Source organism: Nicotiana attenuata, chromosome 7, assembly GCF_001879085.1.
Source record: "Nicotiana attenuata strain UT chromosome 7, NIATTr2, whole genome shotgun sequence".
NCBI classification, from domain to species: Eukaryota; Viridiplantae; Streptophyta; class Magnoliopsida; order Solanales; family Solanaceae; genus Nicotiana; species Nicotiana attenuata.
In genome coordinates, this window is record NC_031995.1 from 28,910,693 (window position 1) to 28,933,091 (window position 22,399).

The window sequence follows — 22,399 nt, forward strand, 5'->3', positions numbered from 1 at the left end:
GTATCTTTGCTAGAGATAGAGAATCTTCTCAAAAAGTATTTTATCAAGTAAATATTACATGTCCTACACTATTGTCTCTTTTTCTACTTTATATGAGTCATATCCCAAAAAACCCTAATAGTACAAGTGAAAAGAATACTCAATTACTATCCTATTACAAAAACTAGTTGTTATTGTCCTGTTCTTGGTGCTTGACATCGGTCGTTGTTGACAACCCGGCCACGAATCTCACTGCTTTCTGGTCGACCTCGACCGATCCTTTCCTTAATGCCGCTTTACGCCAAATTTCCTTAGGACAGATTTTGGCCTATACAATAACAACTATCCAAACAAGCTGGTGAGTAAATAGTAATGGTTCGTGGCTCACTTAGTGTTGGTCGCAGACTTTTACAATTGTGACAAAAATAATATCTAAATCCTCCTTCGAAATTTGGGAAAGGGAAAGACATTACATAACTTATGTTTTACTTGGGAACAAAATATCAAAATCTGAAAAATAAGGTATTTGTCTTTTGCTGTTAAAAATATTATATGAATTTAATAGCTTAATATATTGACAAGGCATACTTAGTGATAAATTAGAAAAAAGGACGTTGTCTTAATATTTACAACAATTATTAAGACGTTTTTTTTAAACACAAAACACGGATAATTATATTACTTAAACAAAAGCTACATAGACATAATAGATGTTTTTAGGGCATTACTATTGCCCATAATTGCCAAATAGTTACAAACAGTAGTAGAAATATCCTTAAAGCTATTACAAACACCATGCTTGTTCTTGATCACTTCTTGTTCAACGAAAAAGGTTGGACGATCATGGTAAAAATACTTAGTAGAGGGTGGGCTCTTGATAGCTTCCTTGGCCAGCATATGTGCCACTTAGTTTCCTTCCCTGAAATTATGCTTCAGTTGTGGGAGCTTCAATTGGTGCATTAACCATCTGCATTCAAAAACAATGTTAGAGAAGTTATAGCTATCCTCATATATAAGCTTGATGACTTCCGTACAATCAGTTTCAATTTCCAAATTTAGGAAGTTCGTTTCTTTCGCAATTTTTAATCCTTCTAGTAATGCCATCAACTCTGCATGTGTAGGTGAAATTGCTTGACTTGCTTTGTGGAATCCCACAATCCAGTCTCCATTGCTATTTTGGAATGTACCACCAAGCCCATCTGCATTATTGTTACTAGAAAGGTTACCATCACAATTTAATTTAATCATACATTTGCGTGGTATGTCCCATTTGATTTCAGTTTTGATTTTTTTAAGCGTGAAGGGATTTTTCTCCGTGAAGAACTTGAATTCCCATGCTAGATGGATAATCTTTCTTACTTCCAGGTTACGATCTAGATTGTTGATATTATTATGATTCCTGTTTTTTCAAATTTCCCGGATGGAGAAGGGAAATAAAGTATCCCAACTAACCTTACTACTTTGAATGAAGATATCCCTCGGCTTCACTAGCCAATTAGTGTCACTATTAATATTTAGGAATGGAAGACCCATATTTTTCCAAAAACGATTAGAGACTGGATAAAATATATTGGATGTCCTCTACCCCAAGTTTGCAAATAGTACATGTAGCATCAATATTGATTCCTATTTCAGCTAGATAGGCTCGGCAAGGGATACGATTATGCATGCATTGCCAAAGAAAGAACTTTATTTTGTTGGGGCAATGGAGGTTCCAAATCCATTTAAAGGAGGTGGTAGATGGATTGACATTTGATAGAAGGTTATAGCAGGATTTAGTGGTAAATAGACCATTTGAGTTGAGGCTCGAGCTAATTCTATCAATTTTTTATCCTCTACTAGGGATGGGGGTAAGGGTCAAATTATTAAGAATATCAGTGGGCAATTCAAAAGAAATATCCTTAATATTCCATTATCTTTTATGAGGTTTCCTATCGAAAGATTAAGGTCATTCTTACTTAGAGGGCCTTTTATATAGCTTCTAAGGAATTTAGAGTTAAAATTCAATTGGTGTACCAAATACTAATCATAGAGAGGTTTCCTATCGAAAGATTAAGGTCATTCTTACTTAGAGGGCCTTTTATATAGCTTCTAAGGAATTTAGAGTTAAAATCCAATTGGTGTACCAAATACTAATCATAGAGTTTTAGTTGGATGCCAAGAATATCATTGTTACACAATTTCCATCCCTTAAGGATAGATTTCCAGATGAAGGAGATGCTAGTTACAACTTTATTCTTTGCATATTTAGCTATAATCAGATGACTCCAAGGAGTGTTAGGGTTTCTCAATAGTCTCCATGCAAGACTGGAAAGTAAAATTAAATTTTTAGCTTTAGCAGGGTGAATACCTAGCCCACCCTCATTCTTATCACTAGTCACCTTTTGCCAGCTAATGCGGTGCAGTTTTTAAACTAAGCTAGTGGACCTAGATTATTTAGACGTTCAATTGCAGAGGAGTTACAAAAATTGGTGCAATGAAAGTTGAAGATGAAGAGATAGAGACGAACAAACATCGATCCAATACTTGGTATAGAAATAGCAGCTGCTTGGTTTTAAATTTTGATGAGCGCGTGTTGGGATTAACAAGCCAATTTGGTCAAAGACAAGATAGAGGGGTTTCACTAAGCTTATAAGCTGGTCAAACTAATTTAAAAGTGTTGGTCAAACTAAAAAAAAGTGGTCAAACTAAAAAAGGTAAAATCAATCATAAGTTGGTCACTCCCAACTTATGGCATTACATACATCAATCCAATACTTGGTATAAAAATAGCAACGGCTTGGTTTTAAATTTTGATGAGTGCGTGTTGGGATTAACAAGCCAATTTGGTCAAAGACAAGATAGAGGGGTTTCACTAAGCTTATAAGTTGGTCAAACCAAAAATGCTTATAAGGTAAAATCAATCATAAGTTGGTCACTCCCAACTTATGGCATTACATCTTATAAGCACTTTTAGTTTGACCAACATTTCTACTAGTTTATCCTTAATAATATTTTCTAATTCACAAAATACTTTTGCCAAAATAAATTTCCTGACTTTCTCTTCATTCCATATTGGTTGTTAATTCTTTTCTTTATAAAGAAATTTTTTTTAAAAAAAATTAAGGGTATTTTAGTCATTTTAACAAAAGAATAGCTTATCAGCACTTTTTTATCAAACACATCAACTGTTTATTATCAGCTTCAGCGCTTCTATCCAAACGCGTAAATGTTTATTTTAAAAATTAGTTTCAGCATTTAAAAATATTTTTTAACACTTCAAGCTTATCATTTATTTACAATCAGCTAATCCAAATGGGCTCATAATATGATTACGTAAATAATGTCAGATTGTGAAACTCAATATAGTGTAATCTTTTGCCACAATCTTGCATTCTTGAGTCACATTTCCATGTGAGAAACATTTTGAGTATGCACTTGCTCTATTATATGACAAACCAGCATTTTTATTTAATGAAGATGTCATGGTTTGAAGAGGATTTAAGAAAACAAAAAGTGAATAAATCAAATAAGCACCCCAAGCAACCATTTTCAAGTAACTTTCTACGTGTCATGTAACATAATATAATATTATATACTATAGGGCAAAATACAAAATTGTTGCACAGTTCAGAAAAAGACTGTCTAATGGATAAGGACGGCATGCCATTAGAAGAGCTTAATAAAGTGATTTTACATGCTCAAAGATAATTAAAAGAACTTTCTATAAATTATTAATCTCTATGGTAATATCAGAGAAAGACTTTCCAAAATATTCATGAACTTCGGAGGAGTTATGGAAAATGGAAATAGCATATGGAGTAGCTTTTGTAAAAGCGCTGGCCATACCATCACCATTTTCGCTAGAAAGAACTAGTACACATGTGATCCTTAAATAATTACTAAGGAAAAATACTTTAAATATATAATGCAAGAAAATTGTATTTAACGATTGTACATATAAAATTCAGGCAGAAAATGAGCAGCTGAAAGATGCTGGGACATTCTCCTTTTTTTGGGGGTGGAAGGGAGAAGGGGTGCATGAACTCACTACTGGATCTTCCACTGTATCTTGACATAAACCACAAGGTTGTTCAATATTTCCAGAGTCCATGCTCCCAATTTTTGCCAAAGCAGTACTCGAATATACTACAAGGTAAGGATGAAGAACTGCCTGCCGAATTAAGAAAAGAAATCAATCAGACATTTAGCACAACAAAACTTGGCTGAAATAAAACAAACACTTGAATGTTTTAGATAGTCAAATTTCTACTTTATTACGGGTGTTTAAACTGTTAATTTATTGCAACCCGCTACTCAAGAGGCATATTTGGAAGATGCAAAAAGAAAAGTGAATACTAACCCCATGTAACAAGTAACAGGAAACTAAATATACACCTGGGGCCAAGCATGATAAGAGGACCAGGTACTTCAAAATTATATTCACAAAAGTGACTAGCCAAACCAAAATTAAGAACTCGGCCGTGAGAAAATAGTTTAAGCAAACAAATATGCTCAAGTTAACCTTTTAGGACTCATCTAGTTAGCTGAATTACACATCAAATAAGTTCAACAATACAATCTATGTCCAGTCCTAAACTTTGGTCGAGTACAGATTAATTTTGTGGTCCCCAAAATTCCCTTGACCAAATTATATAGACTATAGGTTAATCATCAAGTATACGTCCAACCATCTAAAGTTATCACTTCAAAATTTTAACAAAGCAAATAAATGTAATACCAGAGGGTTAAACTTATAATGAGAAATTTTGTTAAATTACAGCAGAAAAAGAGATAGGAAAAAGAAGAGGAGAACATAGAAGAAGTTGCAGAATATTAAAAAGAATAGGCCAAGATAAAAAAAGTTGCACAGCATCTCTCTATGTATATTACAAGAAATAAGTTGAAGTTAAAAAAAGAAGAAGAAGTATTAACCCAAATAGACACCCACCAAATGGCTTAAATTAAAAATAACCGGCGGATGTATAATATATGTAAAATTTCTATATAATATGTTTATAATCATATATAACCGGTGCATAATCTATGTATACCGGCTAAAAAAGTAAACATGAAAATTTGACCGGCTACTTAGGGCATCTCCAACCCTCCCCCATCTCTCCATAATGGGGGCATTTTTTGCCATAATGAGCTCCAATGCTCTCCCATTTTTGCCCCCAAAATTGGGGATGGATAGTGTTACTCCAAATATGGAGTGACACTAATCATCTCCCCCATTACTATTCATGCTTATTTTATTATTTAACTCTTTTAATTTATCTTTTTATATATACCTAATTATGTTTATCTAACATCTTTATAATATTAATATTACATCTTAACTTTGGCGTATAATTTGTTAAATTAATTTTTGTGCATTTATTATTTTTATGTAATTGTAACTTAATTTTATTATACGTTATAATTGTACAAAAAATATATAATCATCTCAAAAAATGAATGGTACAAATATAAAATATTAGATGTTGCTAAAATTGAAATGTGCGAATATAAAATATTAAATGTTGCTAAAATTGAAAATACATAAAAATTGAAACTATGGTAAATAGCATAATAACTTAGAGGGAGGTATGTCGTTTCCAGATACACCAAAATCATTATAGTTCCGTTAATATATATAATCTATAATATTTGCTGGTATAAAATAATTTTATATTAAATTATATGTGATGAATATGTAAAAAAGAAAAAAGGATAGATTTTATTTAATAGAAATAAAAAATAAAATTTAAATAAAAGATAATAATATAATATTGAAGAGAGAGAAAAATATAAATGGAATATTCTTTTTTGGAGTAAAAAATGGAGTAATGGTTGGAGTAACTTTACTCCATTTTGGAATTTACTGCATTTTGGAGGAGAAAATGGAAGCAAGAATTGGAGATGGCCTTATGTAAAGATCCCTTAAAAGAAAGGACCAAGGACAAGTAGCTGAACGTAAAAATATTTGCAGGGAAAGAAAATTGGATGGAGATTGTAGACACAAAGGTGCAGTGAGGGGCATGGTAGATCAAATTGTGAGGACTGGGAGGTAATAACTAGACAATCAAAACAAACAAGTACATGAGTGCATGTGTACATTACAATTCCCAACAACAATTAGTTCCATGCAAGTCAAGCATTTATACAGCATCATCTTGATACCTGCCGTAGGCGTATGAGCAGCTCAAAAATGTGTGCATAGTTATTCATCACTGTTCCAGCTTGAACATAACTGCACCAAAATACATAATGGGTAGAAGATATAACTAGATCTAAAACTACCCTTACTCTTTTTGTGACTTTTGCAAGGTAAAAATAACAAGGAAAGAAATCATGGCGATGTAGAGACGAGAAGGGAGAAGGGAGGTAAGGAGAAGAAATGAGAAGAAATGAAAAAGGAAGAAAAAGAAAAGAACAGACAAAGAGACAGAGATTGAGACAGAGAGAGAAGAGGAGAAAGATAAATGCTATCACATAGTAGCAGTATTCTCATGATCTAACACATTGGTAGGAAAAGGAAAGCACATGATCTTTAATCATTCAGTATTCCAAGAAATGGAACCAATATGTTCCAGAAAACTCAAGACCAAGCAATCATAGGAAACATACTCCATGAGATTAGTCAATACATAAGACAAGAAAACAAAATAAATGTGCTAGCCTCGTGATACAAAAAAAAGGGAAACACTACTTTTAGGGTGACCAGCAAACTGGGGAACCACAGACAAGCAAGAGTGTTAAGCAAGAAAATCTTGGGTTGGAACAGCATATATCGGCTAGGAAGCATACGTATGAAACTGTGCCTGGCTTTTATTGTACAATGACATGTAGTAGTCTTCTTCTTTGATATCCAAAGAATCTTTTCTCAAAGTAACCTGAGACCGTATACAAGTAACAGATAAGCTGGAGAGAAGATGATTATCAAATTGAATCAACCTACATTAGTGCCCAACAAAACTTACAATTTTCATAGGAAGTGCAAGATCAGCAGCTCTTCCTTTTTTGCTACGTCTCAGTAGGATGTTTTTTAGAATTTTGTGTTTCAAAAGAACCATTGCATCTCTACCACTCCCAGAATTTCCTTCGCGTTTTATAGGTGTAGCAATGTACTAGAAAGAGAATACGCATCAACCTCACCATGTCAGAAATAAATTTAATTTTTGGCAACAAGGGGGAGCCTCAAAAGTTTGAATGTCAATTTAACTTACTCTATTCCACCAGCAAAAGTGCCGTACAGATTTGTGGGGGCATCGTGGGCACTCAGCTGTAGAGCTGCAAGACATAAAATTTATCAAAGGACATACAAGAGAAAAGATTTCACATAACAATGGGCGAGGAGCAAAAGAAAGAACAGATAAAATATGTTTTTAGCCCTTGGGGTAGGTACAAAGATCAAGAAGAAGCTTTAAGTTTACCTATAGTCAGGTGTTCTGCAATCACAATCCTTGCAAAAGTAAAAAGAGTAGGGTACTATTTGTAGGAAACGGACCTGTGCAAAAGTAAAGCATTTAATTAATCTCATAACACAAACATCTGGAAGACATTAACCAGCAAAAGTTAAACTTACAAGTGAATACAATTCTCCAACAAGATTCTGAATCGGAGTACCACTTAAGGCCCACTTATAAGAAGATTCCAAAGCAAGAGTAGCTTTTGTTGTGTTGCAGCGCCTACCTTTTACATAATGAGCCTGTGCAAGAGAAGTGCAATCGGTTGAAACATTGCACACAAATGACATTGCATCACATGAAACTAAGGAATTCTAGACGCAGTGAGATGATTGGGACAGGCACACACTACAAATCAAATACAACATTATTCAGTAGGAACAGAGAGAACAGAATGCTCAGATCATTATGAGGATAGAAGGTAGAAATCAAACTAGAATTGCAGATAATATTTCACATGATGAGCAGTTGAGCAAAACAATGAGCATTAGGATAAGGATAAATATTTTGTTTCTTTCATACTGCTAATTAAAGGTTGATGACCTAAAACATCATAGAGGCCGGTAGGTACTTTCATCTATATTACTCAGCAGTTACCAAAGTGCTTCTGCATAAACCACAAGACTCTTCACATTCTAGCTCCTTAAGAAATCACTACAGATCTCCATGTTTCTAACTTTTAGGTTTTGTGAATAACTTGATCTTCTGGGAGAAAACTGGTATTGTTATCAAAACATCATGAACAGAACATGAAAACATATCCAAGGGAAAAAACATATACATTCTCAGCTAATACTGACGAATAAGAACTATGAGAAAATGATAATTGAAGAAAGCAACAACAAATACAAGTGTGCATGATATGTGAATAAACGACCTACCTCATCCAAGATGATGCGATCCCACTTTACTGAATGCAAAATCGACTTCTTCCGTGACAAATCTTGGCATACACTTGCTGAATTGTTAATAGAACCATCATTCTTCCCTTCTTCTGTCATGCTACTACGCTTCATGCTCTTCCTATGACCTGTTTTCTGCATATCAATCTCTGACTCAATAGAATCTGCTTTCTGCACATTAGCCTCTAACTCCGTAGAATCTGTTTTCTGCATATTAGTCTCTGACTTCACAGAATCTGTTTCCTGCTTCAACAACTCTACCCCAAGTTTTAACTTCTTCCTCTGCTGCTTTGACTGATTGGAATTTTTAACAGAATCCGGTCCACACTTCTTCTGGTGAATGGACAACTTTTCTTCAAAATAAGATTTTCCACACCACTGACACTTCTGCTTTGGCGGCATCACATTTTTCCTATATTCAGACTCAACAGTGGAGTAAGTAGTGATGACAAAATCATATTCCTCAATATTGTGGATATGATTCCTTTTGTTGCCATGATAAACAAGAATCTTGTTGCTTCCTTCACTGGTGCATCGATTGATCTCATTAACCCACTGAATGGCAGCAACCACAGGACATATGATAAGAGTGCCTTTTACTGCTGGGAGTTCCTGTGTTGTACTCAGTGAAGAAGACAATAAGCTGGATTCACTAATTGCTTTCCCTAATTCTCGTTTAGCAAGCACAAGTGCTATCGCTTGGATAGTTTTCCCCATCCCCATCTCATCAGCAAGAATACCCCCTTTGGTCGAAGATTCTTCTTGCCTGAGTTACCAAAACAACCACTCCTTCTGGTACCTAAACAGTGGCACAATCATACTTGATGGTGGCTCCGCTGTTTCACAAACTAACTCATTCTGATTATCTAAGTCCAAATCATTGGGATAATGTTCTGCAAGCCATTTGTCATTCTCTTCTTCCCATTTCTCCCACATTAAAGTTGGTCTAACAACTTGGCCGCATATCAGCCTCTTAGCGCGGTCAAATTTCCTTTCCCTTATTCTTTCCATCAATGCAAGATATTCGCTATCTTGATCAGTAACTCCATTCGTTTGTTCTTCTTTCACCATGTTGAAATCTTCTGCTGCATGGACTAATTAATCAGAACAGATACATTATATGACTAAACAGCAAAGTTAACAATGCCAAGCATGTCATTATTGTCATGTTCATATACAGGATAGCAGTAGCCCCTAGGCGCCACGGAAGCACATGGGGAGCTTCACTTAGGTTACACAGAGCCAGGATTTGAAACTTATGGGCTCAGGATTCTAATAATTTTAAGTTACTGATTCTAAATTAATAATCAATGAATTCGGCCTATCCAGTAAGCTCCGCCCTTACCCCAAAAAGAAAAAATCAACCAGATAACAGTCTCTACATTATTGCAAAAAAAAATTGTACAGTAAGTACTAAGGAGTACACGTGCCTATGGAATACCTTCATTAATTGAGGTTGCGTTGTGCTTCGAATCTGAAGACATAGCACGATGATCATACTCGTTGGAGCTCTCCTTGTATCGGGTACTCTGATCACCTAATTTTTTTCCAAGGGTGAAGTGGAAAAACATCAAAACCTCAGATATAGGTGCATAAATACATATATTATGTTATAGAAAAAGTTCATCTCACACAAAAATTCCCATACTTCCTCTCAATCGGACAATCGCTGTATGAAACCAATTTTGATAAGCAGTAAAAGTTGGGAAACACAAAATTTATAGTCAAAACGAACTAGTACTACTATGTTTCAATCTTAAATTAACTTTTGCGCAGAAAAAAAGTGTATATCACATGAAAATAAGCAAAGGAAAAATAACTTTTGTAGAATTACATAGAGAATGATCGAGTGTTTGTTTACTGGAAGACGAAGAATGCTGAGACGGAAGCTCCATTCCGAGCAGCAGCTTTTCGTTTCTCTTTCTCTAAACAAAGAGAAAAGGAGAGAGACGGTGAGGAGGAGGAGGAAACTGAGAAGTTGAGAAAGCGGGAAAGTCTTTTATCGGGAGGAGAGAGAGATTTTGATAATGCCAATCTTTTTTTGCTAGTGACAGAGGGTACACCATTTTATGACTGATGTATAAGCTGAAACAGCATACAATATCCGTACACGTCGATTTCGTGCTGAAGAAGCTTTGCGTGGCAGCGTAGTGGGACCCAATTAGAACTATAAAAATGTGGTCCTCTTTGCGAGTTAGTTTGTTACTAGTACAGAACAGAATAAAGATCTACTATTGTGAGACCTGTATATTTAGTTTTTTGGTACATTGAAAAAATTAAGTAAATTTTTAAAATCTTTTATGAATTACATTGCTTAAATAAATATAAAAAATTCGTTAATTGCATCCTTTCATACTAGCAGACTATTTTAGTCTATGACCCATACCATATATGCATGTTAAAAAAGGTTAGTATAACACTTTTTATGACCAAGCAAAAGTTAAATCCACCAAAAGGCTAATTTTCTATCATCAACTTTTCTGATCTATAATATCCTAATGTCCATATTCTCGTAAGAGAAATTTTCTCTGTTCATGATTTTAGTATCAGAAAAGTACACTGAAATTGAAAATAACTATTTGTAAAAAAATATGATCAAAGAAAATCTTGTTCAAAAGCTAAGAAAATAAAGGGTAATAGTTCACACATAAAGTTTAGATGTTAACCGACTTTTTAAAACTAGTCTTAGGGTACGCGCTTTGCGCGTGTGCCCTGAGTATACGATCTTAAAAAATTAAGTAATTATTATTAAATAATGTGTTTGAACTATTGAACAAAAATTAAAAAAAATATAAGTTCCTAAAATTGATAAATGTTGATCCAATTTAATTAGCTAGCTCAATAAATAAAGAATACTGCCCTGTAAAAATTCTTATATACTTTATTGTGATTTTTGATGACTTATGTAGGAATATATGATAAAAAGTGTTATTTTTTGTTACCTAATCCTGAAAATAAGTAACAAATAATACTATGATATAGCTAATTTTGCTCTATTTTCTAATTTCTTCCATCGCTAGTGCTTTTCTTGTGGAAATAAATTTATGTCCTAAATATAGAAAAATAATTAAATGACTATTCTGTCGGACAACTATACAGAAAAATAATGAAAAATAACTATACAATTCATTGTAGTTGTAAAAAAAGGTAAAATATTCTTAACTTAACCATTGGATAAAATTATAATTTAATATTTAAAACTTTTAAATCAACTAAAATTTTAGTTATTAAATAACTCTTTGTTTGAACTGCATAACTTATTTTGGTAGGGTAAATTCCTAAATATTAGGAGTTTAAATATAGTTGAAATAAGGAAAAGTATAATAGTCAAAACCTTAGTTATTTTTAATGTCCTAAATATTAGGAAATACTAATCAAATGATAATTTTATCCGATATAACATTTATTTTTAAAATAATAAAAGGTCGATCAATTTAGTTTTGAAGTTTCGTGCTTTTATAATAATATCTATTTTTCTATTTCTATTATATAGAAAAGGAAAGATGGTTGACCAAGGGCATATATGTCATTTCATAAAAATTTCATGTGTGCATTTCTTAAATGCAAAATACACGTGGACCCACATTTCTCTAGCAACAATTCTCCTTTAAATGCACTATGCATGTGTTGATTAGACTTTGTGCAGTGCAAATGCTCATTTTCAATCTTTTTCTCATTTTGAAAAATTTTGTTTTATTCAAATAGAAGTTTCCATAGAGAAAATATAATTAATTTTAAAATAATACAACAACAAAAAGAAGTATCGACATTTACAAGATTTTCATATTTACCCATATTATCTTAAAGCAATTTGAAATAAAAATTAAATGATTTTTTTTTATCCTTACTATTTGAAGACGATTTCATACTAAATATTTTTATATTCAAACGTAATTTTAAAAAATATAGCTTGTTAAACCTCAAAAGTTAATTAACTAAACACCAACAAATAATAATTTTAATAAGATTGCACTGTTGGGCCCGTATACGGGTCTTTGCTCATCTAGTAAATTGAATAAAGAAGATAATTTTTTTTAATTAAAAAAGTAGAACTTGCCTATATATTTAGTAGTTTTTAGTATTAGTATCACATGAATTTACCACATAATCAGAGTATTAATATAATTTGTTGAAAATATTAAGTGTAAGTAAAATTGTTCTTCAAAAAAGTTATTCATAAATGTTTAAAAAATTGCTATATAGAACAATTGCAAAAAGACGTATTCAATTTTTGTACGAACGTCTCAAATAGTTGACTTTTTAAATGATTTAGTTAATGCTCCATTCGGTCCAAAATAAGTGATTTTTGGATGTTTTCACACATATTAAGAAATCCACCTTTTAGCATTAATTAGCAATAGAATTGTCCATATTAACCTTTACTATCTCACATAAACACTCATAACACATATTCCAACACTATTTACTCCAAGGACAATGTAGGAAAAAAATAATTAATTCATTCTTGAAATCTAGAAAAATCACTTATTTTGGACCACAAGAAAAAGGCCAAAAAATAACTTATTTTGGACCGGAGGGAGTGTAAAATTGTAATTGGTTCTATAATCCTAAATTTTAGGTACATAAGTTAAATAAGGAAAGATTTAATAACTAAATTTTAATAAATTTCTAAGTCCTAAATATAGAAAAATAATTAAATAATTATTTTGTCTAGTATAATTTTTTTTAAAAGGATAAAAAAGGCGAACGATATTTCGTTAAGTGGCTTCGTGCTTTTAATATAGTACTAGTATTAAGGTACGCGCTTTGCGCGTGTGCCTATACTGATAAGTATAAAATTTAAAATAAATTACATAAATAATATTAACTTATGTGATTGAGTTATAAAATAAAATTTTAAAAAAGCACAAGCATTTGAAATATTTCCATGTAAAATATTTTCCATCGTATCAAACACACCCTTTATATAATAATTATATTATACAACATTTTATATATGTTCTTTATGACATATAAAACACTTGGCATGTAGACGATAATCTAATTTTAAAAATCACTTATTTTTGACCGGAGGGAGTATAAAATTGTAATTGGTTCTATAATCCTAAATTTTAGGTACATAAGTTAAATAAAGAAAGATTTAATAACTAAATTTTAATAAATTTCTAAGTCCTAAATATAGAAAAATAATTAAATAATTATTTTGTCTAGTATAATTTTTTTTTAAAGGATAAAAAAGGCGAACGATATTTCGTTAAGTCGCTTCGTGCTTTTAATATAGTACTAGTATTAAGGTATGCGCTTTGCGCGTGTGCCTATACTGATAAGTATAAAATTTAAAATAAATTACATAAATAATATTAACTTATGTGATTGAGTTATAAAATAAAATTTTAAAAAACCACAAGCATTTGAAATATTTCCATGTAAAACATTTTCTTTCGTATCAAACACACCCTTTATATAATAATTATATTATTACAACATTTTATATATGTTCTTTATGACAAATAAAACACTTGGCATGTAGACGATAATCTAATTTTATTTTATTCAAGTGTTTGAGTTTTCTAATCTCATTATCCTTTAAATATATATATTTAAAATTAGATAAAATTCATATAGTTATTTTTTATATTATATTTAGGTATTTTTACTAAAGTTTTTACTATTAAATCTTTCATACTTTGAACTATGTAGCAACGCCTAATATTTTAGGAATTTAATAGTATTATCTACACCCGAAATAAAACTAACATCTAGTAATTTAATATTATTTAAACCCTAAATGAAAAATATTACGTTACTTATCATTAGGACATGACGTTAGCATTTAGACACAACATAATCACAGGTCATCCGGAGTAGAGACAACTTCAAGTACCTTGGGTCGGTTATCCAGGGGATAGGGGAGATCGACGAGGATGTTACACACCGAATCGGGGTAGGATGGATGAAATGGAGGTTAGCATCTGGAGTATTGTGTGACAAGAGGGTGCCACTGATACTCAAAAGGTAAGTTCTATAAAGCGGTGGTTAGGCCGGCCATGATGTATGGGGCTGAGTGTTGGCCGGTTAAGAAATCACATATCCAGAAGATGAAGGTAGTAGAAATGAGTATGTTAAGGTGGATGTGCGGGCATAGTAGGATGGATAAGATTAGGAATGATGATATTCGGGAGAAGGTATGCGTGACACCCATTGATGACAAGATGCGGGAAGTAAGGCTCAGGTGGTTCAGGCACGTTCAGAGGAGAAGCCCAGATGCTCCAGTAAGGAGGTGCGAACGGCTGGTGGTGGAGGGCTCGAGAAGAGGTAGAGGCGGCCTAAGAAGTATTGGGGGGAGGTGATTAGGCAGGATATGGCGATGCTTCAGATTTCCGAGGACATGGCACTTGATAGAAACATGTGGAGGTCGAGTATTAGGGTTGTAGGTTAGGAGGTAGTTGAGTCTTGTCTTATACCATAACGTTGGGAGACTAGTTTGGTAGGGATATTATTTTGCTTTTGCTTTGTATCATTCTTCTTGATTTCATGTTCTTATATATATATATATATATATATATATATATATATATATATATATATATATATATATATATATATATATATATATATATATATATATATTCTTTCTTATTATTTCTGTGGTGGTACTAATATTGTCTTCTTTTGTCTTTTTGTCTTCTTGAGCCGAGGGTCTTTCGGAAATAACATCTCTACTCCTTCGGGGTAGGGATAAGGTCTGCGTACACACTACCCTCCCCAGACCCCACTAGTGGGATTTCACTGGGTTGTTATTGTTGTTGTTGTTATAATTATTAAGGTTTTTAAATTAAATTTCAAAATATATAAAATATGAAATAAGTAAGAACAAATTAATCTTTTTCGATATTTCTGTTCTTCCATTTTTCATGATTATTTTTTCAGTGTCTCTGAAATTATGTTATAAGATTTAAAATAGAAGTTTAAAATAATATTTGCTTGACTATCGAAAATGCACAAACATATACTTAGTATAAATTAGATGAAGTTTAGGGAATCTTGTCGATTAGGGTTGAGAAAGATTTGTGACCAATATTTTAGTGTATTCTAACGTTAATTAACATGAAAGGTAATATTGTTAGATTACATATTTCAAATAGGAAAGGATTTATAAAAGGTAAAAACTTAATTAACTTTAAAGTCTTAAATATTAGAAACGTCCAAATAAGGAAATATCTAATAATAAAAAATTTAGTTATTTCAAATTCTTAAATAGAAAAATAGTTAAATGACTATTTTGTCTAATGTGAACTCTATTTTAAAAGAGTAAAAAAGACGAACGACATTTCCCTAAGGGCCTTCGTGATTTTAATATAAAATGTAGATAGATAAGTTGAGAAAGTAGTTTGTGTATTTTTCTTATAATATTTTGAAAATTACTAGGGTTAATATCTACCAATATAATTTTCCACTTTAATGAAATAGTTGCACATTCCTTTTCTTCGCAGTTTAAGTCGTAGACATGTATAGCTAAGGGTCCAGCTTTTTTGTCTTATAGATATCAGAATTTAGGAAAATTCCCTTTTTCATTTTCATCATTAGAATATGTACAGTGTTTCTTTATATACAAGTATGTGTAGAAAAGAACAAAAGGTAAATACAACTATGTATTTACACTTGTCTTATTCTAAGATCTTATTCTAAGAGGCTATGTCCTAACAAACTTTTATCCTATGTAAAAATGTCAGAGATGTACAATACTAGATAATATCTACAATTGGATTATTGAACATTCTGGAAGGATTGAGTAAAGTTCCAGTTGTGTCAAGAATCCTATATTGAAGTGGATCGAATAACCTTATTATATTAGGCAACCCATTCTTCTTTCTACATTAGGCATGAATATCAAACTTTCTATATTGGCCCATTAATTTATTTGACTCGGCAGGCCTTATCATAAAACACTTGGGTCTTGTACTCTTCGATATATCCGATATACTCTGTACTTTTATTTGTATCTTCGTCTTTAATTCCTCTTTGTCTAGAGTAGGGTTTTCGATTCCAACAGTTCCATCCCCCCCCCCCCCCCCCCCCAAGTTGGAAGGGGGAGAAACCACTCCCAAAATGACAGTCGAGCTCGACATGTTTTGTGCGTTCGTGAAAGATGGGATTTCTGGCGATATGGATCGCAGCTTGGCTGTCTGATTGAATAGCAACTGGAAGAGATGGACCAATGGAAAATCCTCGAGAAACGAACTAGCCAAGTGACTTCGAGAACCACGCGTCTCATGGAACGGTATTCTGCCTCAACAGAAGAAAGGGAAATGAGCGGCTGTTTCTTAGATTTCCACAAAATTGGGGATCCCCCAAGGCTAACAAAATATTCGCTTATTGATCGCGTGTCGGGACAAGAACCCCAATCAGAATCACAAAAAGCTAGAAGCTTGAATAATGGTTCTGCATTAAAAAGAAGTCCAAGACCAGGACTGGATAGGAGATATCGAATGCAGTGCATAGTAGCATCAAGATGAGATTGTCGTGGAGTTCGCATAGATTGACTAAGTCGTTGTACAACAAAAGAGATATTCGGTCGGGTGTGAGTTAAAAAATTTAACTTCCCAATGAGTCGTCGATAAATAGTGGGATTCGGAAGGAGATCACCAGAAGCTGCTTGTAATTTGCAATAAGGATCCAGTGGAGAAGAAGCATGCCTCAAATCGAAGACAACCAAACTCTGTCATGAGGTCCAAGGTAAATTTCTGTTGAGACAGAATTATACCTTGTTTTTCTCTGATAATTTTCCATTCCAAGAAAAAAATATGCATCACCTAGGTCTTTTATTTTGAATTATGTACCCAAAAAATGCTTTTCAGAACACTGAATTCATTAGGGTCATCTCCTGTTAGAAGAATATCATCAACATATACTGCAACTAAGGTGACCTTTGAATCTGCATTTTTGAAAAATAAAGTATAGTCGTTGAGTGAGTTAGTGTATCCTTTAAAATTGAGAGCTGCTGCAAGTTTGGCGTACCATTGTCGTGAAGGCGGTTTCAATTCCATATAAAGATTTTCTTAACCTGCACACAAGGTTAGAACTAGGACTAGACATACCGACTGGAAGTTTCATAGAAACTTCCTCTTGTAAATCACTGTGAAAGCATTATTTACATCTAATTGAAACAAAGTACATCCCTTTTTAACTGCAATAGCCATGAGACATCTGACTGTAGCCATCTTAACTACAGGGGAAAAGTCTCTGTAAAATCAATTTCCTCTCTTTGTATGTCATCCCTTATCACTAGTCTAGCTTTGAATCTCTCGACACTTCTATCAGACTTATATTTATCTTATAAACCCATATGGAAGGCAAAACCTTCATTCCCTTTGGTAACTCCACAAGCTCCCAGATTTTGTTAGCCTCCAAGGCTTCAAATTCTTTAGCCATTGCTTCCGACCATGCAGGATGTAAAACTGCCTGGGAATAAGTTATAGGTTCTGAGATACGGGAGACTGAGATTAAAAGGTGTTGGTTTATGGAAAATAGTGTTGACAAAGACAAAATACAAGGTTCTAGAGATGATGCAAAATAACTAGAGGTTAGGTTAGACAAATAAACTAAATTGCACACATAATCTGCCAAATAAGTTGGTGTTTTATGTTCTCTAAGTAATTTCCTGACTGAGGGATGATTTGGTAAGGAACAAGGAATGTGAGACAGTGTAGAGTATCTTGCTGAAGAAGAATCTGGAATAAATGTGTGTTTAGAAAGGGAAGAAGAAGAATTGGTAGATGTAGGGAAACTAGTAGGTGAACTAGGACTACTAGATGAATGTAAAACAAGTGACTGATTGTGTGAAGAAGAACTAGTAGAGTAGATCAAATTTTCTGTAGGATTGGAGGAAAAAGAAGGTGGAGTAGACATTTGAGAATCAGGAACTAGCAAAGTTGTCTGAATAAATGAGGATTTTGAGAAAGGAAAACCACATTCATAAAATTTGACATCCCTTGAAACAAACAACTTCATAGAAGATAGATCTAAAAGCTTGTAACCCTTCTTCCTAAAGGGGTATACCATAAAAATGTATTTTACAGCTCTTGGATCGAATTTGGATCTGTGTGAAGACAAAATTGAAGCATAACAACGGGGCAACCAAAAGATCTTAAAAGTTCTAAGGAAGGTTCCTTTCAAAAAAGAAGTTCATAAGGTGATTTATAACTCAAAACTTTGGATCGAAATCTATTTATAAGAAAAGTGGCAGTGGGCAAACACTCACCCTAATAGGTGATAGGAACATGTGACTGAAAAAGTAAAGCTCTACTTGTTTCCAATAAGTGTTTGTGTTTGCGCTCTACATCACCATTTGGTTGGGGGTGTGGCAATGCAAATGGTTTGATGTAAAATCCCTTTGGAAGCAAAATATTCTAATGTAGAGTTACCGCTACCTAACTCAGTGGCATTGTCTGATCTTACAATTTTTACTTTTCTGTTGAATTGTCTCTCAATCATGGAAAGAAAAGATTTCAAAACTGAAAAGGCATTACTTTTTGTTTTAAGTAGGTAAGTCCAGGTCCCTCTACTAAAATCATCAACTATGGTAAGAAAATATTTGTAATCATCATGAGTTGGAACCTTATAAGGTCCCCATGTATCAATGCAAATAAGATTAAAAAAAAGAAAGTAGTGAAAATAGTACTAGGATGAAATGGCAATTTGGTCTGCCTTGATTTAGAACACACATCACATGGTAGATCAAATTTGCATACTAGAAAGTGGAATATGCCCCAAACGTTTGTGCCATAGGCTTACATTGCTAGGTAATTTAACTGAACATGAAATTGAAGTAGAAACATTCTTTTGATTAAAACTATTACAAGCCGAGATAGAAGGAAAAACAGGATGATGATTAATCTTGAAACTAGTAGAGACAGACTTTGGATTGAGTAGATAAAGACCTTCAAAAATTTCACCAATTACCACTGGCCTCTTCATTGAAGGGCCCTGCAAAATAGCACCAAAAGAAGTGAATAACAGGAGACAGTTTAGGTGTTTTGTGAGTTTATGAACAGAGATTAGATTGAAATGTAAATCAGGCACGCAAAGAACATTTTTAATAGTTAAATCTAGCAGAATGTGTACACTTCCTATTTGATTAACGTTTACTTTATGAGAATTTGAAAGTTTAACATATAAGGGAAAAGGTAGGGTAGTAACATTGATTAGAGCAGAGAAATTAGAGGTCATATGTTCAGAAGCCCCTGAATCAATGATCCAGCTCTTAGGATGAATGAAAGAGAAGAAAGAGAGTGCATAAAGTGAAGGGCTTGAAGAGGGAAGTAGTATACATGCACAATTAGCAGAAGCAATAGCCTCAGTCACTTGCTCACCTTGTTGTCCAACTTTTACCCGTTGGAGCAAATGATAGAGCTGAGAAAATTTTCTTGTGTTATGGCATTTCCTGCTGAATTTCCCTCTCCCCCATGGACTGTTTGAACTGCACTTCCTTCTCCAATTGCAGCATTAGTATGAGCAACTCCCTGATATTTTTTAGACTTAGTGAATTTAAAATCTGGGGGGAAGCCAATAATTTTGTAGCACTTATCAATTGTATGTCCTGATTTTTTTTTTGCAATAGTTGCAAAACATATTGGACTTCTTTGCATTGAGAGTTCTTTTGAAATTTCCTTCTCCATTTTTCTGACTGTGAAACTGCTGTTGTGATTCCATAAAAGCAGATTCTGCAGGATGTACTCCAACATGGATCTCCTTTTGTTTTTCATCTCGAATCAAAAGGTGTCACACCCCTTTTTTACCCCCTCAAAGAATATGCGTGTGTGTTATGAATTGTGTGTTAAAGAGTTTTTCCAATTAAAGTGACAAACTTGAGCAGGGATTATTTTATTGTTCAGATTCACCACTTGGAATTGATTTTTGGTGTGTTCCAAGTCACCTTTTGTTTGAATCCCTAGTCAAAGGAAGGTTTGAATCTATTATTATTGGTCTGCAAAAACAAAGTCCGGATAAGGAATTCTGTTGACCGGGGAGAAGGTGTAAGGCATTCCCCGAGTCCCGTGGTTCTAGCACGATCGCTTTTATTGACTAAAATTGGCTTGAATTAATTTTTGGATAAACTGTATTTTATTTGATTTTCATGTTTGCCTATGTCCCATTTTATTGTTGATGACTGTATTAATCTCAAACTAGGACTAGCGCCCCTGGCCCTAGCTTACACTAACCAAGACGAGTATCCCCGACCTTAGTTCTTGCGTCGTACCCAAAAGTGGAGCCTACTCGAAGTTAATTAAATAAAACTTTTAATTACTTGAAAGAATTGAAACAAGACGTGTCCTTACGACCTTCTCATTTTATTTATGTCTTTATTCTGAAGCGAGTCTTCCCGATATCGGTTAAGACGAAATTATTTATCTTAGTTAAGACGAACTACTATAAGGGTTAGATTATGGAAAAACAATTGTTCATCTTTATCGTAAAAGAAAATGCCTATTTGTAGCTTAATGGTGGTAAGACGATGTATAAAACTTAGTTAATATTGAACCTACTTATAACCTTATTCTTATTATTGTTGTTATTAATGAAAATGACGAAACTAATATAAAGCTAGACTTGTTCCTAAAATTTGCCTAGCGCTTAAATTAATTCATTAGTGAAAACTATTTTTAATAATGAAGCCTAGTATTTAGAAGACTGACTCCAAAACTCGTTTATCACTTTAAACTTGATAAAATTAAATTTTTCGGTAGCCTTGATGTTAAAGAAAGAGAAATGGCTAGAAAACTTAGTACAAAAGGTGATGGTGAGCTGGGGTATTCTTAAAACTGATGTAAACGCAACTAGGACATGTAGCTAAAAATAATGCATTAAAGAACATGGATTCTAGATATTTAACTGAGAAATTGTGTGCATTAAGCACAACCAAATAGAAGTTCAAAATAGTAATGACACATTAAGGCATTCTTTCATTGGTTCTCTCCTCTAGCCCAGCACACTCATTACATCATATACTATTTCCCAACTTCAACTCAACTTAAACCAGAAAAGAAGTATTACTATCAATTATGTTTTTAGTACTAAGAGGCCTCGTAAGGTAACAAAACTCAAAAATGAAACCAAGGCAAAGAGAAAGCTTCTGGCAATGAAAATGTTTATTCACCTTGGCTAAGGAACTTAGCAGAAGGTTGTATTAGCTACGTATGTAAAGCGAAATTGAAGATTAAGCCAAATATTATAGTTTTACGAGCTTAATACATGGGTAACATGCTAAACATTCAACTATTCTAGTAAAGTACATCAAGCATATCCAAAGAGCTGAACGGACCCATATCTTCAATTGTTTGATAGAAATCTGCATTGCAAAGTTCAAAGGTTACCTGGGTCGCATAATTATAAAATTACAATAGTAGAATGAGCCAGAATAGTAGCAGAAACAACAATAAAGACACCAGCAACTCAGTGTTAAGATAACTGATAATAGGCTATATTCATGTAGTTTAGCGACCATTTACGCCCCAACTTAGCTATGCTTTATTGTTTTATGAAGGCTAAATGACAACAAATGGCTCTAATTATGAATTTTGTGCTTTGCAGGAGCAAGCCTTGATTAGGAGGACATTGAATAGTGTTTGGAGCTAATTTGGAGTAAGGAAAGCCAATCGGAGGTGAATGCGCTTGAAAGAAGAAGGAAAAAAAAATAGAAAACAGCTGAACTTCATGAGCTCGGGCCAAGCGCGGGCGCGCTCCAACCGCGCTCGTCAGGCAGAATAGAACATGATATGCGCGACCCAAGCGCGGCCGCGCTCGTCACCACGAGGAAAATTATTTTCAGGGGTAATTTCGTAACTTCGGGGGCAACTCTCCTTAACATAAGAAGCCCAGGTCGCCCAAAGAGAGGGTATCAAGGTTTTTGAAGGATTATTGAAGGCAAGAAGAGGCAAGAGGCAAGGCGGAAGATTCAGCATAGAGTTTTACCTTTCTTCCTCTTGTTTTGATCATTGATGATGAATTCTACTATTGTGATTGTGAAAATGATTATGCGTAGCTAAACATTTAATCTAGGGTTTTGATGGAACCTCTTGGAGGATGAATTTCTGATATGTTAATATAGATTGCCTTAATAATTTCTCT

At 33.5% G+C, this 22,399-nt stretch overlaps 1 pseudogene; it reads right to left on the reverse strand.

The window, feature by feature from the left end:
* LOC109229926 lies at positions 3,926-19,950 on the reverse strand (annotated as a pseudogene).